Below are 18890 nucleotides of genomic sequence, written 5' to 3'. Positions count from 1 at the left end.
TATTACGTCTAATCTACACATCTAGTACTCCTATGTAAAAAGAAATCCATTACAGTTCGTGGTCCGATTGATCAAATAACTTTTTTTTTCTTTTTGCAAACGAGGGTCGTCGCAAGACTAGAGGATCTTTAGCGTCCGCAACTGGCCTATTCGGCCTTATCGGACGTTTTGATTCTCAAGATGAGAGCTGACGCACCTCTGCATACGACGGAAGAGTGATACCGCCGACGTATTGGTGAAGAGGCGTCCCAGCCGCTAAGGGCCAAGAACAACCTCGCTCTCCGCTTGTCCACTCCGAATGGTCCGGCCCGCATTGTGCATCGGGTCGTATGCCGCGCGCAAAGGGCTAACAAGCCGAAATACATCAGCCAATTCTCCCGCGCACTCCCTAGATAGAGAAGGAGACTCTATCTCCCAGAGTATTGGGGCTTCCCGTAGCGTAGAAACTACCGGATCCGCCCCGGCCGCTGTTTTGTTTTAACTGGAATTGCTAACCACCCCCTAGATGAGCACCGCCTACGGTAAAACCACCTGTCGAGCTCAGCCTACACCTGCCATGCGCATTCGAGGGACGCCATAGGCTCAGCCTAGATGGTCCGTTCCTTTGTTTCCCCAAGGGTACCACGCCGGTCATACGCACAACAATGGAAAGCATACTCGAGTTAGAGAAACCGATTCACTACCCGTTTCCATCTGCTTACTCACGCATTCGAGGGACTATCCAGCATAATCATCGCGTCTTCAACGCCTATACACTGTGGTCCGGTCCATCGTATCCCATGAGGCCGGGTGTAATAACGCTGGCCATACGCAAGCTTCACGAAGGTCACAAATAGAAGACAGCCTCTGACTAATCCCGCCAGGGGCTTCACCACGCACCACTACAAAACCATTCCCGGTGTAACTAGGGCTGATTTTGGAACTTTTCAGTTACCCCGAGGTACAGATGGCCATACACCCTCCCCCGTCTATGCAGACAGGATCTGGTGCACTGGCCCTCGTACAAACTCTGCTAAGGCACCGGCCGCCCATGCTGACCCTAGGCCGACACGAGTACAGCTTGTGCATTAAAGAGGTTGCCACGCCCTCTGGGCTACACCTTTATATTGTGCCCGGTTGCAACCAATGGTTGGGAGAGGTCACAGGATAGAATGGAAGAACCCGGATTGAGAAAAGCGCCGTGGATGAGAACTCGAGGTGAGCCGTTTCGGGGTCTCGGGCCACAAACCACACTATACCACCTGTTGTCGCCGTAGTTCCACACATAGTGGGCTACGGCTTCCAGGGTGGGAAAAATTAAGCCCCGAAATCGATATTTAGGACTGCCTCCTGTGAGGATCGAACTCCCGACCCCCGGTTTACAAGACCAGTGCTCTGCCACTGAGCTAAAGAGGCGTTCGGACGGGGAAAAGGGTTTGCAACATCAGAGGTCGTATCATCCCTCAGAGTGCCGGTATTTTTGTAAAATTTTTCCCATTTGTAAGTTCGAATGCACGGCCGCTGGATTCGAACCCGAGACCTTTACCTTACAGAAATGAGCGCCGTGTCAACGCCTAAACCGTTGCGGCCACCGACGCCCCCTTTTCAATTAATTATATGTATGGCATTGGCTGAGATAAAAAAGTCAGTGTCACGAGCGGGATTCGAACCCACGACTTTCAGCTAAATACACCGCTGCTCTATCACTTGAGCTATAGTGACTTCGATGGGATGGGAAGTTGGTGGTCCGAATAGATCAAAGCTATAAAGTTGTTTCGGTGCTGTTCCAGGGTTGCCAGCTTTTTTTGGCAGTGTAAAGTTGTCGAAGGACATTGGAATTACGTGATCGTAGGTTTTTTATTTTTAAGAAAGTTAATTGACCTGACTGATGGAGACTTTTAGGATCGAAATAAGGACGAAACTGTAAAAAAACATTACTTTGGCCTAAATGGTCATAGGGAGGTGGGCCTGTATGGTACCGCAAGCCGCAAGTGGGAAATGTGCATAGCTATGTTCTGCTGTATCAAGTATTTGTTTCCAATTCATATAAGTAAAACAAAAAATCAGGTATGGCAAATAATCAAGAAGGAAGCATCGATAAAAAAAAAACAAGAGAGAGAAAAAGGGTGGATTGAAAGCGAGCAAAATCGATGTTCTCATCGAGTGGCTAATAATGTGGCTTTCTAGGCGGGGCATTTATATTGTCAACTAGAAACTAATTCCCCCTTAAGGGATAATACACACTCAGGAAATTGGAGCCCATCTGGCCCCGAGGATACAATGAGACAATCCAGTATATTTGCCCGGCTAAATAAAGTAGTGGGCCCACCCTATGGGAAGGAAGTGCGGGTTCGGATGGAAGGCGGCTCCTGTGCCGGGCTGAGAGCCGGAGGCGGCCGGGGGGCGGAGGGCAATTCAATCAAATGAAACATTTAGCCGGGTAAAGTGGCCCTGGCCATTGGTAAGTGATTAGCATTAGAATAGGGAGCCCGTTTCCCACCTCAGGACTTCACTTAAGGGATTACATTAATGATTTGTTCATCCGGCAAGCTCTCACAAGATATTCTTAGCTAAAATATATAAAATTAAATTCCAAGCAATAATCAATTCTCTCATTGTTTCCCATAATACTATTGTTTTTTTGTTTTTCTGTACTATTTGACGTGCATAAAAGTCAAAAAGTTGTCATTACTAACGGGATCGCAACAACCAAGTCATTTTCAGTTCTGGGCTAAAATACTGGCCACATCTCTTGTCAATGACAATCAAAGAATAGATTGACGTCTAGCCCCGAATGAACGACAAGTATTAGAATTAAAAAAAATCACTATAAGTGATAAATTTATTTTCATTATGTAGAATACAATCAAATGAGTATATTTATCACTCCATAGATATTTTTTCTTTGCCGATCCACCTCCCCAAGACCATTTAACTAAACATATCAATTGTCAAAATTGATCATAATAAATTAAAAGTACTGTACAGTGGTATGACGGCTTGTCAATGACACTCAAGATGGGCGTTCAGCCCTAATGAATGACAGGTATTAGAAAATAAAAAAATCACTATAAAGCGAAAAATTTATTTTCATTACGTAAGATACATTCAAAGGAAATTATTTATCATTCCATAGTTATTTTTTCTTTGTCGGTACACCTCCCCATGGCCATTTAACTATACATATCAATTGTCAAAATTGATCATGATAAATCAAAAATGGTGTTCAGTGGTATGTCGGCTTGTCAATGACTCTCAACGAATACATTCAGCCCTAATGAATGACAGGTATTAGAAATTAAAAACCACTATAAAATGATACATTTATTTTCATTATGTAGGATACATTCAAATGAGTGTATTTATCACTCCATAGTTTTTTTTTTCTTTCCGATCCACCTCCCCATGACTATTTAACTAAACATATCAATTGTCAAAATTGATGATAATAAATCAAAAGTATTGTACCGTGGTATGACCGCTTGTCAACGACACTCAACGAATAGATTCAGCCTAATGAATGATAGGTATTAGAAATTTTAAAAAATCACTACAAAGTGATAAATTTATTTTCATTATGAAGGATTCATTCAAAGGAAAGTATTGATCATTCCATAGTTATTTTTTCTTTGCCTATCCACCGCCCCATGTTCATTTAACTATACATATTAATTGCCAAAATAGATCATGATAAATCAAAAGTAGTGTTCAGTGGTATGTCGGCTTGTCAATGACTCTCATCGAATACATTCAGCCCTAATGAATGACAGGTATTAGAAATTATAAAAACCACTACAAAGTGATACATTTATTTTCATTATGAAGGATACAATCAAAGGAAAGTACTGGTCATTCCATAGTTATTTTTTCTCTGCCTAACCACCGCCCCATGTTAATTTAACTATACATATTAATTGCCAAAATAGATGATGATAAATCAAAAGTAGTGTTCAGTGGTATGACGGCTTGTCAATGACACTCAACGAATACATTCAGCCCTAATGAATGACAGGTATTAGAAATTATAAAAACCACTACAAAGTGATACATTTATTTTCATTATGAAGGATACATTCAAATGAAAGTACTGATCATTCCATAGGTGTTTTTTTTTTTTTTTTGCCGATCCACCTCCTCATGACCATTTAAGTACACATATCAATTGTCAGTATAGATTATAATAAATCAAAAGTATCGTACAGAGGTACGACGGCTTGTCAATGACGTTCAACCAATACATTCAGCCCTAATGAATGACAGGTATTAGAAATTTAAAAAAAATCACTACAATGTGATAAATTTATTTTCATTATGTAGGATACATTCAAATGAGTGTATTTATCATTCCATAGTTATTTTTTCTTTGCCGATCCACCTCTCCATGACCATTTAACAACACATATTAATTGCCAAAATGGGAGAATCGTATGATCTTATGTCTTCAGGTTTAAGGTGAAAAGGAAGTCTCAGAGAGGAATTTTTTATATTAAATTTAATTTATTCACTAGGGCTCTCTTTATTGTTAACTGCTTTACAATATGTTAATGTAAATTTAGTATATAAATAACAAGTCAAGAGCCCAGAATTGCATCCATTATCGTAACGACTTAATATGTACAAATAGATAAAAAGCACATATATAAATGTTAATAAAATATATCACTAGTATTTCAATTGAAATAATTAATATATTAGCTTAACTAAATTACACAATTGCGTCTTTTTGTGCGACTTTTTAGCGCCTCGAAAGTGTTTCTATCTTGAACTAATTTGTAAATCCGGTGGCTAGTTGAGATGGAGAAGGGTCTAGGAAGGTTTTCTCGCGTTCTTTTAAAAAGTAAAATTCAGGAGCTTGTGCGCACCTTTTGAACACAATGGAATGTTTTTGATATGGAATTGATAGAGGTATGATGTAAAGTTCTCATGTCTCGTCGGTATTTCTCATACCCAGAAGTCTGGCTGGAACCATTCCGTTTTCATTCGCAAGAAAGGAAAAAGGGTGCAAAATGAACAGAAAATTAACCATCCTGGGTGACAATTATAGAGAGGAAGTAGCTAAAAAGAAGTAAAAGGTGGAAAGGTTTGAGGCTAGGGATGAGCATAGATAGAAAAACATTAATGTCGATTAAACATTAGAACCTCACCATCCATATTGGTACAACCATCGACTCTGCAGTTTATACATCGTTGGTTCTTTGAGCACACATTACTCAAATCACAAATTATTTTCATATACCTCAATTATTTTTATGTGCCACTTTAGAAACATAAGGTAATTTTTCAAACTTCGCTATTTCTGAAACTTCATTAGGAACTTGAGTAATAAAAATCATGGTTTATTAATTGGTATTTTAATAACATTTATTAATAATTATTTTTTATTCGTTTGTCTCTCGTTTCATTTATAGTTTTTTATAGATTATATTATACATCCTTATAGATCCAAGCCTAATTCTTGTCCTTTGATTAAAAAACACCATACCCTTAATTTTTTAGAATTAATTTATCAAAATTTTACGTTAAAATACTACCAATCTACCTTACCCTCTAAACGATTTCTGGTTTTCGAAATAATCTGTCCAGTTTTGGAAAATAATCGTTCAGAGGAACAGATATGCCACCTAAGGTAACAAATTGAACGACTCCCGACCGGTTCGGATATGTCACTTTTGTATCAGAAGAATATGCGTCAATCCATATGGGCAAAAGCGGAACGAAGGACAAACCAAAAAAGCGAAGTGTATAAAACATCGACACAGTAACATAGGTTGCCTACCATCGATGTTTTCTAAACATCGACCGTTGTGCTTATCTCTAGTTGAGGCATAGCGAATGGAGTTAGGTAGGAAGTCCGAGAGGTTTTAGGAAGGGGTAAGGAAGGAGCATGAACAATGGGAGGCGGTAGAGATCAGAAAGGAATTAACAAGTGTTGTGAGTGTGTATAGAAGAATTAAACGTTAAGAGAATATATAGGAAGGGGTTCAGAACTTGTTTGATAAAAGAAAGATCAAAGAAAATATAGCTTGCGATAGGAGGAGTACAGCCATTTCAAATGACTATACATATTAGACCTACGAGGTCTATTTAGGAAGCTAAGAAGTTCATGATTCTCTTCAGTTTGTTATCAAACTCACTGGTGAGTCCATCGTACACCAAACAGCTCGAAATGGGGATGCACAAGGGAGGAGACATGGCGCTCTTACTGACTGGGAAGAGTTGCCTTGACGGAATTGGCAGAGGGTGGAGAAACACAGGGATATTCAGACTTGTGGGTTTTCCAGGGTTGAGTTTTGATCAAGGATGATCCCAAGTTTTTCTATATATGGATAAATGGGGATCGGTTGGTTGTTAATGTAGAGCGTAGGATAGGACGTAAGGGGATGGGATCGAAACACTGGGACTTATTGTTATTGATAGAGTCCATTTGCAACGGCACATGAGAGATTACGTACTATGTTCCATCTGTCTTCGATCCGGTGATTGATGAAGTCTCGCAATTGGCTTCTTGGTACTCGTAGAAGCCAATCGATGTAGACGCCTCAGATTCGATAAAATTGATTTATTTCCTACGTTCAGTCGTCGAAGGGCGATCTTACCCAGAAGGACAAGGTCGATTGGTGGAGAGGAAGCTAGGACCTTCAAGGCGTATGTGGGAGCCATTCTTGTGCCGGATGGATCTCCCCTTACATTTTAGGTTTTGCCCCAGGCTACACCACATGACGAGACAACTGGAAAAAAGACCCTCTTGTTCGTGACNAGGAGAAAGAGAGAGAGAGGAGAAAGAGAGAGAGAGGAGAGAGGGATAGAGAGGGATAGAGAGGGTGAGAAGAGAGAGGAGAAAGAGAGAGAGAGAGAGAGAGAGAGAGAGAGAGGAGAGGAGAGGAGAGGAGAGAGAGGGATAGAGAGGCATTGAGAGGGAGAGAGGAGAGAGGGGAGAGAGGGAGAGAGAGAGAGGCATTGAGAGGGAGTGAGGAGAGAGGGGAGAGAGGGAGAGAGAGAGGAGAGAGTGATAGAGAGGGGAGAGAGAGAAAGAGAGAGAGAGTGAGAGAGAGGAGAGAGTGATAGAGAGGTAGAGAGGAGAGAGAGGGAGAGAGAAAAAGCGAGAGAGAGAGATTTGGGCTCAATACATAGTTTCGCTATTCTTTGTAGTTTAGTTAGTGCCGTAGCTATATGCATTCAGAGAGCTCATTAAACAACTAAGACTTGAAAGCAGAATTAAATTGTTAGTTTTGAAACTACATCTTGACCTCTGTGGGGTAATGAACATGTAGTTTTGCCAAAAGAGCTACGGCAATCTAAAATGATCAAAAATGACCAAACTACTTAAAAAATTTGATATTTCATTTGAGTATGTGTGTCACATTTCACAACGATTTGTTTTAATTATTCCAGTCCGGCCGTGAAATTAACGTCAGGCCAATTGAGATGGAGCAATTCGACCCTTGAGACGGTTGAATGCAATTGTGTCTTTTCCTTAATAAGCAGTGATTACTTTGCCCCCGGCCAACTTCGCCCTCGGCCCGCCCCCGACCGGCCTGTTCAAACTTGTAATAGTATTTAAAACTTCTGTCAAAGAAGTTGAACAGTTTCTTGAACTGTACTCGTGTCTCGGGCGAGTCCCAGCTCTAAAACCGGGAGTTACACGAGACAGTTACCAACCGTCTTTTAATTGCAAATTAAACTTCTAACAGACTTGTCAGTTATACAAGTTTAATCATCCCTTTTCCGAATCAATGGCCGCTTTTCAAAGATATATTTACCCTTGAATATTTTTTCATGATTTTTTAACCTCTCCCAGTCCCAATTTCCTTTCCTAGTGTCGAATCATTACAAATTTGAAATGACTCAAACAACAAACAACTCTTTTTTTTATGCATGATAATTTAAACAATTTCTATATCAGATAGTATGTGAGTATTTTTAATCTGCTCGTGTTTAACTATTATGTCTGCTCATAGGATTTCAAATAATTAAAAAACCCTCAATATCCAATAAATCAATCTTTTTTCCCAACATTTTATTACCATCTGCTGCTTGCAATTTGCGAATATACATCTCTTTACACATTTAAATTGAGGGAAAGAAATGCTCGATATTTTTTTCTAGCCTGATAACTTGCCTTTACTAGATAAACTTCACTAACTACTCGTTAGAATGGAGGTCGCGGGACCATTTCCTCTTAAGACGCTTTTTACATGATGGTATGGATGGTTTCTTATTGGACAAAGTTTGTTTAAGACTATTGAGTTGATGGGAGAGATCACTGTGAAAATTGGTCAATTTTTGAGAAGGTAGCACTTGAGTCACAATACAGATCATTTATAATTGATTGAAAAACTTTTTAATATTGGTATCGAAGGAATTATAAATTAAATCAAATTTCTTATATAGAACTCATAGAACAAAAATAAGCCATACTTTTAGCTAGCTCACTTATAATAATTGTGGCTTTTCACAGGGAAGTGTTTTAGGACCGGTGCTATTTTTTACTTACATTAAGGAGCTTAAACTAAAACTTTCTCGTGAAATATTGGGATTCACTGACAATATAGATAGACTTTTTGTTCTGGCGAGAATTATTATCTTACACAAAAAAATATTAATGATGAAATACAAGTAGTATAAAATTGGTTAGCTAGTACTTTATTACTCTTAAATACGGTTAAAATTAAAGTCTTTAATATTAGTCTCTCTATAAAAATTCTAGTATTACATTCTTGTGTAAATTTGTTTAACTGTAATGGCCAGATTTTTTAGAAATTCAATATTTGGGATTTTAGTTTGGTAAAAAGTTTAGAAAATTATTTTATAAATTTAACATTTTAAGAAATATTCTTTCTCCAGATTTAATCAGGTCTGTTTATTTTGCATTAGCACAATTATTGATAACATGTGGCAGTAGTTTGGGTAGGTACCACAAATTCTACACTGTGAGAGGAGATTTGGTTCGGAGAGTAAATGTGAAATGGATAGACTTTCATTTATTTATCTTCATTTTCCATTGTCTGCACCAATGTGCTTCACATACGATATGTCTCTGCAGATCTTCGGAAACAACCATCGTGGATTCTAGAGTAGTGTCATCGGCAAAAGATGGAAGGAGAGTGGTACGTGTAGAGGGAAAATCTGTAGTCCAACGGATAAACAGGCCCGAGCACACTGTCCTGCGCCATTCCCGATCCACTCTGAGCTGGAATCCAAAACAAGACGGGTTTTATTTCTTCTCTTTATTTGCAGTACTATGTACTTGTCTAATTTTTGTAGATGGTCTGCTTTGATCGCGTCAAAGGAATTTTTGCAATCCGTTATTATTTCTAATGTTGATTTATCGGAAGTAATTGAGAGGGCATTAAGTAGGGCCTCCTTAATTGCTTGAAGATCACAGTTAAATTGCTGATGATTCATCCGGCATCCACACCTATCGTCCATACTTCTTCATTGGGTCAAGCCTTCAAGGACTGTTATAGCTTTATTTTTTGTTCTACCAATCGCCACGCGCAGCATTGCGGAAAAATTAATTATTACAATTAATTAAGGTTTTTAGTAGAGATAAAAAAGGCAATGGCACGAGCAGGATTCGAACCCACGATCTTCGGCTAGATACGCCGCTGCTCTACCACTTGAGCTATCGTGACGTCGATCCACTCGGACACTAACTAACCCATCTTGCGAATTTTCCCTCCTTTTTGCCATCTCTCAAATGTCATTCCGCTCGTGACACTGGCTTTTTTTATCTCAACTAAAAACCTTAATTAATTGAAAGATATTAATTGGTCAAGAGGACCACGAAAAATAGTGAATTTATAAGTTAAAATGAACTATACCTTCAGTAAACCTTTCCGTGGCCATTTCATTTGTCGCCGAGAATCAAATAGATTGCACGATATTTGAAAATTGGCAAAAAGGAGGGAAAATTCAAAAGATGGGGTTGAGATGGGAAGTTAGTGTGCTAGTCGATCGAAGTCACCATAACACAAGTAGTAGAGCAGCGGTGTATTTATCCGTAGGTCGTGGGTTCGAATCCCGCTTGTGACACTTTTTTATCTCAACCAAAACCTTAATTTATTGAAAAGAATTTATTTGGTCAACCGGACCACGAAACCTAATAAAATGTAAAATAAGAAGATTAAAAGGAAAGATGTAATATTAGTGGTGTGTAATATACTACGCCCTTTGATAGTTTAGTAAAATTTATCTAAGCTTTTTGCTAGGTTTCATTTTCATACTTCATTTTGTGAACCAAACTATTAATTCATACATGTGAGTGTTTATGGTGGGATCTTTATGTATTATATCATATATAATCAGAGAACAGATGTGTTGAAAGATTGACATTTGTAAGGATACATAAGATCTGCGATGTATATTGAAAATAGAAATGGGCCAAGTATGCTTCCTTGAGTAACACCCGCTCAAGCATTCGTAAGGTGAAGATTCAGTTTCCTGACAGACTCAGAAAACTCGGTCAATATTACATAGTACCATTTCATTTGTCGCCGAGAATCGAATTGATTACACGACATTTGAAAAATGGCAAAAAAGAGGGAAAACTCGAAAAGTGGGTTGAGATGGGAAGTTGGTGTCCGAGTAGATCGAAGTCACGATAGCTCAGTGGTCGAGCACCGGCGTATTTAGCCGAAGGTCGTGGGTTCGAATCCCGATCTTGACACTTTCTTTTTTATCTCAACTAAAAATCTTTTCATATCATTTCTCTTTTCAGTTTTTTTGAACCTTTCACAACTTTATTCCATAAAATTCCTCTTAACTCATAATCTATTAATCCACTCGGACACCAACTAAAAGCCTTAATTAATTGTAATATATTAATTGGTCAAGCGGACCACGAAATTAGTGAATTTAAGGAAAAATTAACGTTTAACATGCTAAGAAAAGAAGGGGGCGTTCACGATCTTTCTGGACATTTCTCTATTCGAGTTAACATCTTACAAACATCGTGAACACCAGTGAGATTGGGTCCATATTTTTGTCTATTTTACTACACACTATGTTAATATTTGTCTATTGTCCAGGGAAAGTTGAAATATTGGTAATTTATCTGATTCGTATATCTTCGCTGAAGTGCTCAAAGCTATTGGGCAAGGGAGGAGCGGGCTGAAGACACCAGAATGGCGAGGTAGGATTTTGGCACGTTAGGAAACTAATACGTTTTAGAAAACATGAATTATGAGATATCACATATCTCTTAAATATTAATCTATACAAATTTCAAATTAGCTAGGACTGAGCTGGAGTTAATGGGCTGAACTACAGTAAAATCATTTTAAAGCCTATTTCTATTCTAGCAGATACAACATTAACGATTTTATGTAAATTTTGTTTCTAACGAAAACTGAGTTATTATACTTTTGTATAGTTCCATACGTGCAGAAGTGCCATGGAAGTGATTTTAAAAAATTCAAACCGATGAAAAGCCGTTTCCGTGACATGAATAGATAACGCGGTGTGGTTGATCGGCCATCTTGTATCTCTTTTAGAATAACTAGACAGCACGAACGCTTATTTAAAATTGATGTGCAGTTTAAAGCTTAAAAAAAGGATTGAAAAATGTGTGACTGTGGCTGGTCTCTGGATTCGATGAAAAAGGGCGACTTAATAATTGAGAGTCGGGTCGATTAGTGCCATCTCCCTAATCGACGTGTCGTTAAATAAAAGATGAATGGTCCGCCAACAATTAAACTCAAGGGCTTCACTTCAATGGCGTCGTTTTTTACCGTTCCTTTTGTCAGAACCGATTTTTCTCGTATTGTTTCTGATTGGTATAAATCTTGGGTTTGTCCGAGGCCGTGGTGGCGTTTCGAGCCGAGGGGGAGCGACCGGCTAAAGAAGACGGATTAACAGAGAGACACACAGGGCGTAGCCTGACAAATGGGCGGTGGTCACATGCAAAACCCCAAAGCTAACCCGGCGGTCATTAATATCTATTCGCCGCATTGTTCAGGGCATTAATACCAATCTGGATCTCCTCAGCCTCCGTCCCTCGGGAATCCCTTCCTTATCACTACCAGTCTTTTTCTTCGTCTGCCCTACAATAACCTAACCAACCCGTTTCAAAAACTAAACTAAAATTTATAACCAGATCACAAATAACTTTGTTACTCCCATGTCGTCACCATACTATGTTGGCCAATTTAGTGTATATATGACGAAATTAGGAAAATACATTATATTTCGTGGTCCGACTGATCAAATAAGTTCTTTCAATTAGACTCTTTATGTAAGGTATTGGTTGAAAGAAAATCGAAGTCACGATAACTCAAGTGGTAGAGCAGCGGCGTATCCAGCCGAAGGTCGTGGGTTCGAATCCCGCTCGTGACACTAACTTTTTTATCACAACCAAGACCTTTATTTAAAAAAATAATTAATTTAAAAAAAAATATATTAGTTTCTCCAACTTTAGTCCTACGATACTTCTTTCCAATTCTAAACCCTCCGGGCAAAAGTTGATAAGTTCAATTTTGAGCAAATGAGATGTCTTCACTAAGTTCATTTCAACCAATAACTTACATAAAGATTAATTAATTGAAAGAAGTTATTTCATCAATACGACCACGAAATATAATGGAATTAATAAGTAAAACAAAGTATATCTTCACTAAAGTTCTCTGTGGCCATTTCATTTGTCGCCGAGGATCGAATCCTGATTTCATGGCATTTGAAAAAGTGCAAAAAGGAGGGAAAATTCAAAAGGTGGGGTTGAGATGGGAACTTGTTGTCCGAGTGGATCGAAGTCACGATAGCTCAAGTGATAGAGCAGCGGCGTATCTAGCCGAAGGTCGTGGGTTCGAATCCGCTCGTGGCAACGTTTTTCATTTCAACCATTACCTTACGTAAAGATTTTGAACATACGTTTTCTAAACATTAAGCCAGCGGGGAAAAATTAATTAAAATTTCTTTATAATAGTTAAATATCTGTCACATTCTTCTATTTACATTTCGGCCCCTAAAAATCCTAGGAGCAAACTCCATCTACACATATTTTAATGGTCGGTAAAGAAATAATCAGCAATATCACTACAATTAATTAAATCAAACTTAGGTATTTTCGCAGACCGAGATGAGAAAGTCGTCATTTGTCTGTGCTCTTTATACCAACTGCGAACGACTGCGACTACGAAAAACTTAGTCGTACGACGTGAGCTCTCAGATTGGAACAGACTAGTTTTCCCTTATTGACTAAACTTCTTTAATTATTACTTTATTAGTTAGTAAACATTCGCACTATGGCCAAATATTTGCATATTCATTATTTTGTAAATCATATTGTTTATTGTAATAATCAAATTCACTTTTTTGTAATTAAATATTTGTAATTGAATTTAATTCACTATTTATTTAGAAATCGTGAGATGCGGTCTGGTGTGATGTAGGTTTTAGAAAAACATTTTCTTTATCGTGCCAACGTTTCGATCTTTATTGAGATCATCTTCAGGGCCTGGGATTTACAAACATTGTTTTCATATAACAATTACATTTTGGATGTGGAAAAGTGAATTTATACAATGCAAAATATATTTATTTATTTCTTTTTTTAAAAGATTTTATAAAAAAATAAATAAAATAAATAAAAAATAAAAAAAATATATTTTGCATTTTATAAATTCACTTTTCCACATCTAAAATGTAATTGTTATATATAAACAATGTTTGTAAATCCCAGGCGCTGAAGATGATCTCAATAAAGATCGAAACGTTGGCACGATAAAGAAAATGTTTTTCTGAAACCTACATCACACCAGACCGCACCTCACGATTTCTAAATAAATATCGATTAACGGTCACTAATCACCACACATTAATTCACTATTAAATGGGCCCTTTTGCTAATCAAATTCACGGCCTTTGTAATTATAATTTGACTTTTTTTTTGTACATATACAACAAATATGCACATATTTATTATTATTAGTGCTGTGTTGTGGTTTACATTAAACTGATGAAAAGGTTATTTTTACCCGGTTAAAAGTATTTCTGGCTTTACCAATCAATTTCTGCTTTAGCAAATCAATTTCATCCTTTTCTATATCAAATTCATCTGTGTGGTGACTAGTGACCGTCAATCGATAATTATTCAGAAATCATGAGATGGGTTCTGGTGTGATGTAGGTTTCAGAAAAACATTTTCTTTATCGTGCCAACGTTTCGATCTTTATTGAGATCATCTTCAGGGCTCAAAGTGTTTGCCTTCTGTGTAATTGTGCCATTCTTGCGTAACGTGTTGAGAGTGCCTCACTAAACTACCTATGTTCATCTTTTTTACCTATCGCACCCTTGTCTTATCCGTTTATATGATTTTATCCTCAAAGTTTTATCCTGCCAACGTTTCGATCTTTATTGAGATCATCTTCAGGGCCTGGGATTTACAAACATTGTTTACATTTAACAAATACATTTAGGATGTGGAAAAGTGTGTTGTAATACAATGCAAAATATATTTTTTATATTCAATCAAAGTATTTCTACTCACTCAAAGTGTTTGTTTTCTGTGTAATTGTGCCATTCTTGCGTGTCGTGTTGAGAGTGCCAGTAATTAAATTCACCTTTTGCCCAATTTCCTTTTCTTTTGTCAAACATCTTCACCGTTTTGCATATCGAATTCACCCTACAGTAAATCAACTTTTCTCTTTTACAAATCAAATTCAACCTTTTCGCAAAGTATATTCACTCTTTTATTAATCAAATTCATACTTATGCAAATCAAATTCTTTCTTTTAATAATCAAATAAACTCTTTCCCAACTTAATTCATTGGTTTGTGTTTCAAATTGGCCCTTATGCAAATTTAATTCACACTTTTGACAAGTATGTACATTTTCACTAATTTGTAAATCAAATTGTTTATTTTAATAATCAAATTCACTTTTTTGTAATTAATTATTTGTCATTGAATTTAATTCATTATTAAATGGACTCTTTTGCAAATCAATATAATTTTGTAATTATAATTTGACATTTTTGTTGTACATATGCAACAAATATGCACATATTTATTATTAGTAGTGCTGTTTTGTGGTTTACATTAAACTGATGAGAGGGTTATTTTTATCTGGTTAAAAGGATTTCTGGCTTTACCAATCAAAACCTGCTTTAGCAAATCAAATTCGTTCTTTTCCAAATTTTCTTTTTCTTTTGTCAAACATCTTCACCGTTTTGCATATCAAATTACACTATAGTAAATCAATTTTTTCTCTCGTGTATATTAAATTCAACCTTTTCACAAAATATATTCTTTCTTCCAATCGTATTCGTACATGCCAATCAAATTCTTTCTTTTAACAATCAAATAAACCCTTTCCCAACTTGATTGATTGGTTTGTGTTTCAAATTGACCCTTTTGAAAATTAAATTCACACTTCTGACCAATATGTACAATTGTGTAAATCAAATTGTAATTCACTATGAAATGGACCGTTTTGCAATTCAAATTCATTCTTTGAAGTGTGCAATCAAATTCACAGCTTTTGTGATTTTAATGAGATTAAAAAAAAAATTCTGCCTTTTTTTAAAAGAATTTTTTTTAAATTCCTTATAAAAATTAAATTCAAACTTCAAATAATCAAATTTACTCTTTTGTTAATTAAATACTCTTTTCCAAATCAAAATCAACCTTTTGCATATCTAATTACCCTTTTTGGAAATAAAATTTTCTTCTTTCCCTAATCAAATACACCCTTTGTCCAAATAAGTCCACTCTTATGCATATCAACTTCATCCTTTTTCCAAAATCAAATCCACCCTTATGCGAAATATGTCTACTATTTTGGAAACGAAATTCACCCTTTTACAAATTAACCCACAATATTATAGAGTACAATAATTAGTTAGGGTCGTTGATAATATAAAAAATTAATTATATATTTGATGATGGTGTTGATAGTTAATTATCATTAACCTTATTAATTATTCAGAAATTAATTGTAAGGATATATTAATAATATATTATAATTCTCTGATAGTCTTTACTTTACTATGTGCAGTGATATAAAAAAACGTTTTATAAATAAAAACAGGGAAAAGTACATAAAATATAGAATTGTTGTAGAATATATTATGATGTGATAAATACCTTTTGAGATCTCGTTTTACTTATTTTCATTTAGAATGTACTTTTTATATTTGGTTATTTGTTATTGATTGATTGTAATTGTAGTCAACACTATTGTAGAGGTACGCCCCAAAACAGTTAAAAAACTTCACCCTCTCGAAAAAATAATTTAATCGAAAATCGAATTCACCATTTTGCCAAATTGTAATATTCCATTGCTGCGTTGCTATATCTCTTTATCATAGGTGGTACTAGACAAATAGTAAACATTGTCGGGATTTTTGGAACTTGTGGCTTTTCATCCTCAACAGGTTTTTTTTCTCCCCAAGGAGTTGCCGTTTCTCCGTGGGAGTGAGGTTTAACCTTTATTTCTGTGGAAACACAGCATTGTCCTTAGGCTAATTGGAGTCGTGCATAGTTCACCTCGGGGTTATAACGGTAGGCTAATGTGGTTTCCAGTTTAACGGGGATTTTATTGCCAATTAATTTACTTCGTGCTTTCGGCTCAGAAATTCCCTGGCCGGCTCCCTTGAAGTCTTTTCAACTCATTTACGTAATTGTTCAGCGCATTCTCTTCGATAACGTATTGGAATGCTTGAATAAGCGTAATTCAATTAAACATGACAATTTATTATCTGCCTGAAAACAACAACTGGCTCAAGGATTTTTTGCATTAATTTTCTTTTTGCGCACTGATCCGTGAGCTTCGGAAATACTTCAAAAATTGGCGGCAAATGAAAATGAAGTCCATGTTTTTGCCTCATACTTCATCCCCAAATAAACTATTCAAATTGAGGGAGGAGATACAGGCAGATGCCATAGGCATGCCTATTAATGCCACTACTCCAAAAATACAATCTTACTAAAAAGTACAAGGTACTGGAAGAATGGACCAAAGGAACACTGCTTATGGCAAATTCCTACTGGTAACGGCTCCTAAACCGACAAGGACACGGGGCTGGAGTCTTCGGGATGAATCTAAAGACCTAACTGACGGTAAAACTCGGTAAAAATGCTGCAGTTTTTCAGTCTGATTACAACTGCGTTTTAGAAGTAAAAAGGCTAGGAATACATTCCCGGAAGATAGCCATCTTGTCTGACAGGCCTTAGCCACATGCGAGATGAAAGCAGCCCTGGCGGAAATCAGCAACACTGGACCCTCAGGCCCTGGACAGTCAGGGAATAGAGGCAACAAGTTGACATGTTGGCCAAAGGAGGAGTCAACATAGACTCTTTGGTCTTGAACCCTACAGTGGCCTAGCATCTTGCCACAAAAGACAATTCATTTCAAATTGGATACTTAATGAGTTCATAACCTGGTGGAACAATACCACAAGCATGAGGGACGAGAAGAGATTCATTGAAGGGTCATCCGCGAAACTTACAAAGCAATTATTGACAGGCAACCGCAACCGAACCAGGATTCTGGTTGGATTCCATACAGGGCACTGCGAGTTAAGAAAGTACATGCACCGGATAGCAGTACAGACAGAAGTAACTATGTAGAAACTGCTGTGTACACCGCAGAACACATTTTATGATTTTGTGAGGTCTATGTCGGTACAGATTCATGCAACTAGAAAGGAAAAGCCAAAAGTAAGATCCATCACTAACGAGCCACTGGCAAGGCTATGGAGGTTGATTAACAACCTGATGCTGGCCGACGAGTTATAAAAAAAAACAGAGGAGCACTATAGATTTACTCAGGTCGAGATGCACAAAGCCTTTTAAGTCTATACAGTATCATCCCCAAGCTTTGAATGCCAAACGAATTATAACATTTACTTATTGCTATTATTCTACGACGTTTTTTTACTTGAAATAATACATAATTTATTGAGTTGGTCGTAATTTTTGGGTTTTAATTTCCACAGTTGAAGTTAACATAACAACTTTTTGAAAACAAATAATAATGCAAATAAAACAAATCTTCTACGAATAGGAAACCATTTATCCAACTTTTCAATAAATATTCTTAAACAAAATATAGGTTACTTTTCGACCACTTCCTACGGTAGAAACTATAAAAATAAAATTAGAAGCGCACCGCCTAACAACTGCTATATCCGTATTCAGGTGTGGTAGGTAGCTTGGATATGAAAGAATATAAATATATAATATATTATATATTTCATATTTAAGGATATGTGAAAGGATGTAGAAAACGGATACAAATTAACTGAGGCGCAGTTGATAACGCGATTCTCTTCGCTCCTGTCGTAGACCAGAAATAAACCTAGTTGATTCTTCGCAAGGGATGAAGGTGAGGATAAAATCATATAAACGGATAAAACTTGGACAAGGGTGCGATAGGTCAAAAAAAATGAACATAGGTAGTTTAGTGAAGTAAGACTAATTTTGATCCATTTTTTACCACCCAGTGGAAAAATCACTGCTATCTGACAATAATTGCGTGATTTCTATGGAATTTTTCAAATATAACAACCTCCTAAATAATTATTTAGAAATCGTGAGATGCGGTCTGGTGTGATGTAGGTTTCAGAAAAACATTTTCTTTATCGTGTCAACTTTTCGATCTTTATTGAGATCATCTTCAGGGCCTGGGATTTACAAACATTGTTTACATATTACAACACACTTTTCCACATCCAAAATGTAATTGTAATATGTAAACAATGTTTGTAAATCCCAGGCCCTGAAGATGATCTCAATAAAGATCGAAACGTTGGCACGATAAAGAAAATGTTTTTCTGAAACCTACGTCACACCAGACCGCATCTCACGATTTCTAAATAAATATCGACTAACGGTCACTAATCACCACACACTCCTAAATAATCCGAAAAGTGGCCGAATTACTTTGAAAAATATTAACCTCGTGTTTCAAG

At 36.9% G+C, this 18890-nt stretch overlaps 1 non-coding gene across 1 annotated transcript; it reads right to left on the bottom strand.

Moving 5' to 3' along the window:
* Positions 1 to 1323: 1323 nt before the first annotated feature.
* Trnat-ugu lies at positions 1324 to 1395 on the bottom strand. The gene has a single exon. It is a non-coding gene; the product is annotated as a tRNA-Thr (tRNA).
* Between the last annotated feature and the right edge of the window lie 17495 nt (positions 1396 to 18890).

Source organism: Cimex lectularius, unplaced genomic scaffold (assembly GCF_000648675.2).
Source record: "Cimex lectularius strain Harlan isolate CLEC.00 unplaced genomic scaffold, Clec_2.1 scaffold42, whole genome shotgun sequence".
NCBI classification, from domain to species: Eukaryota; Metazoa; Arthropoda; class Insecta; order Hemiptera; family Cimicidae; genus Cimex; species Cimex lectularius.
The sequence above is the reverse complement of the archived record's forward strand: the minus strand, read 5'-3'. Positions and strand labels throughout refer to the sequence as shown.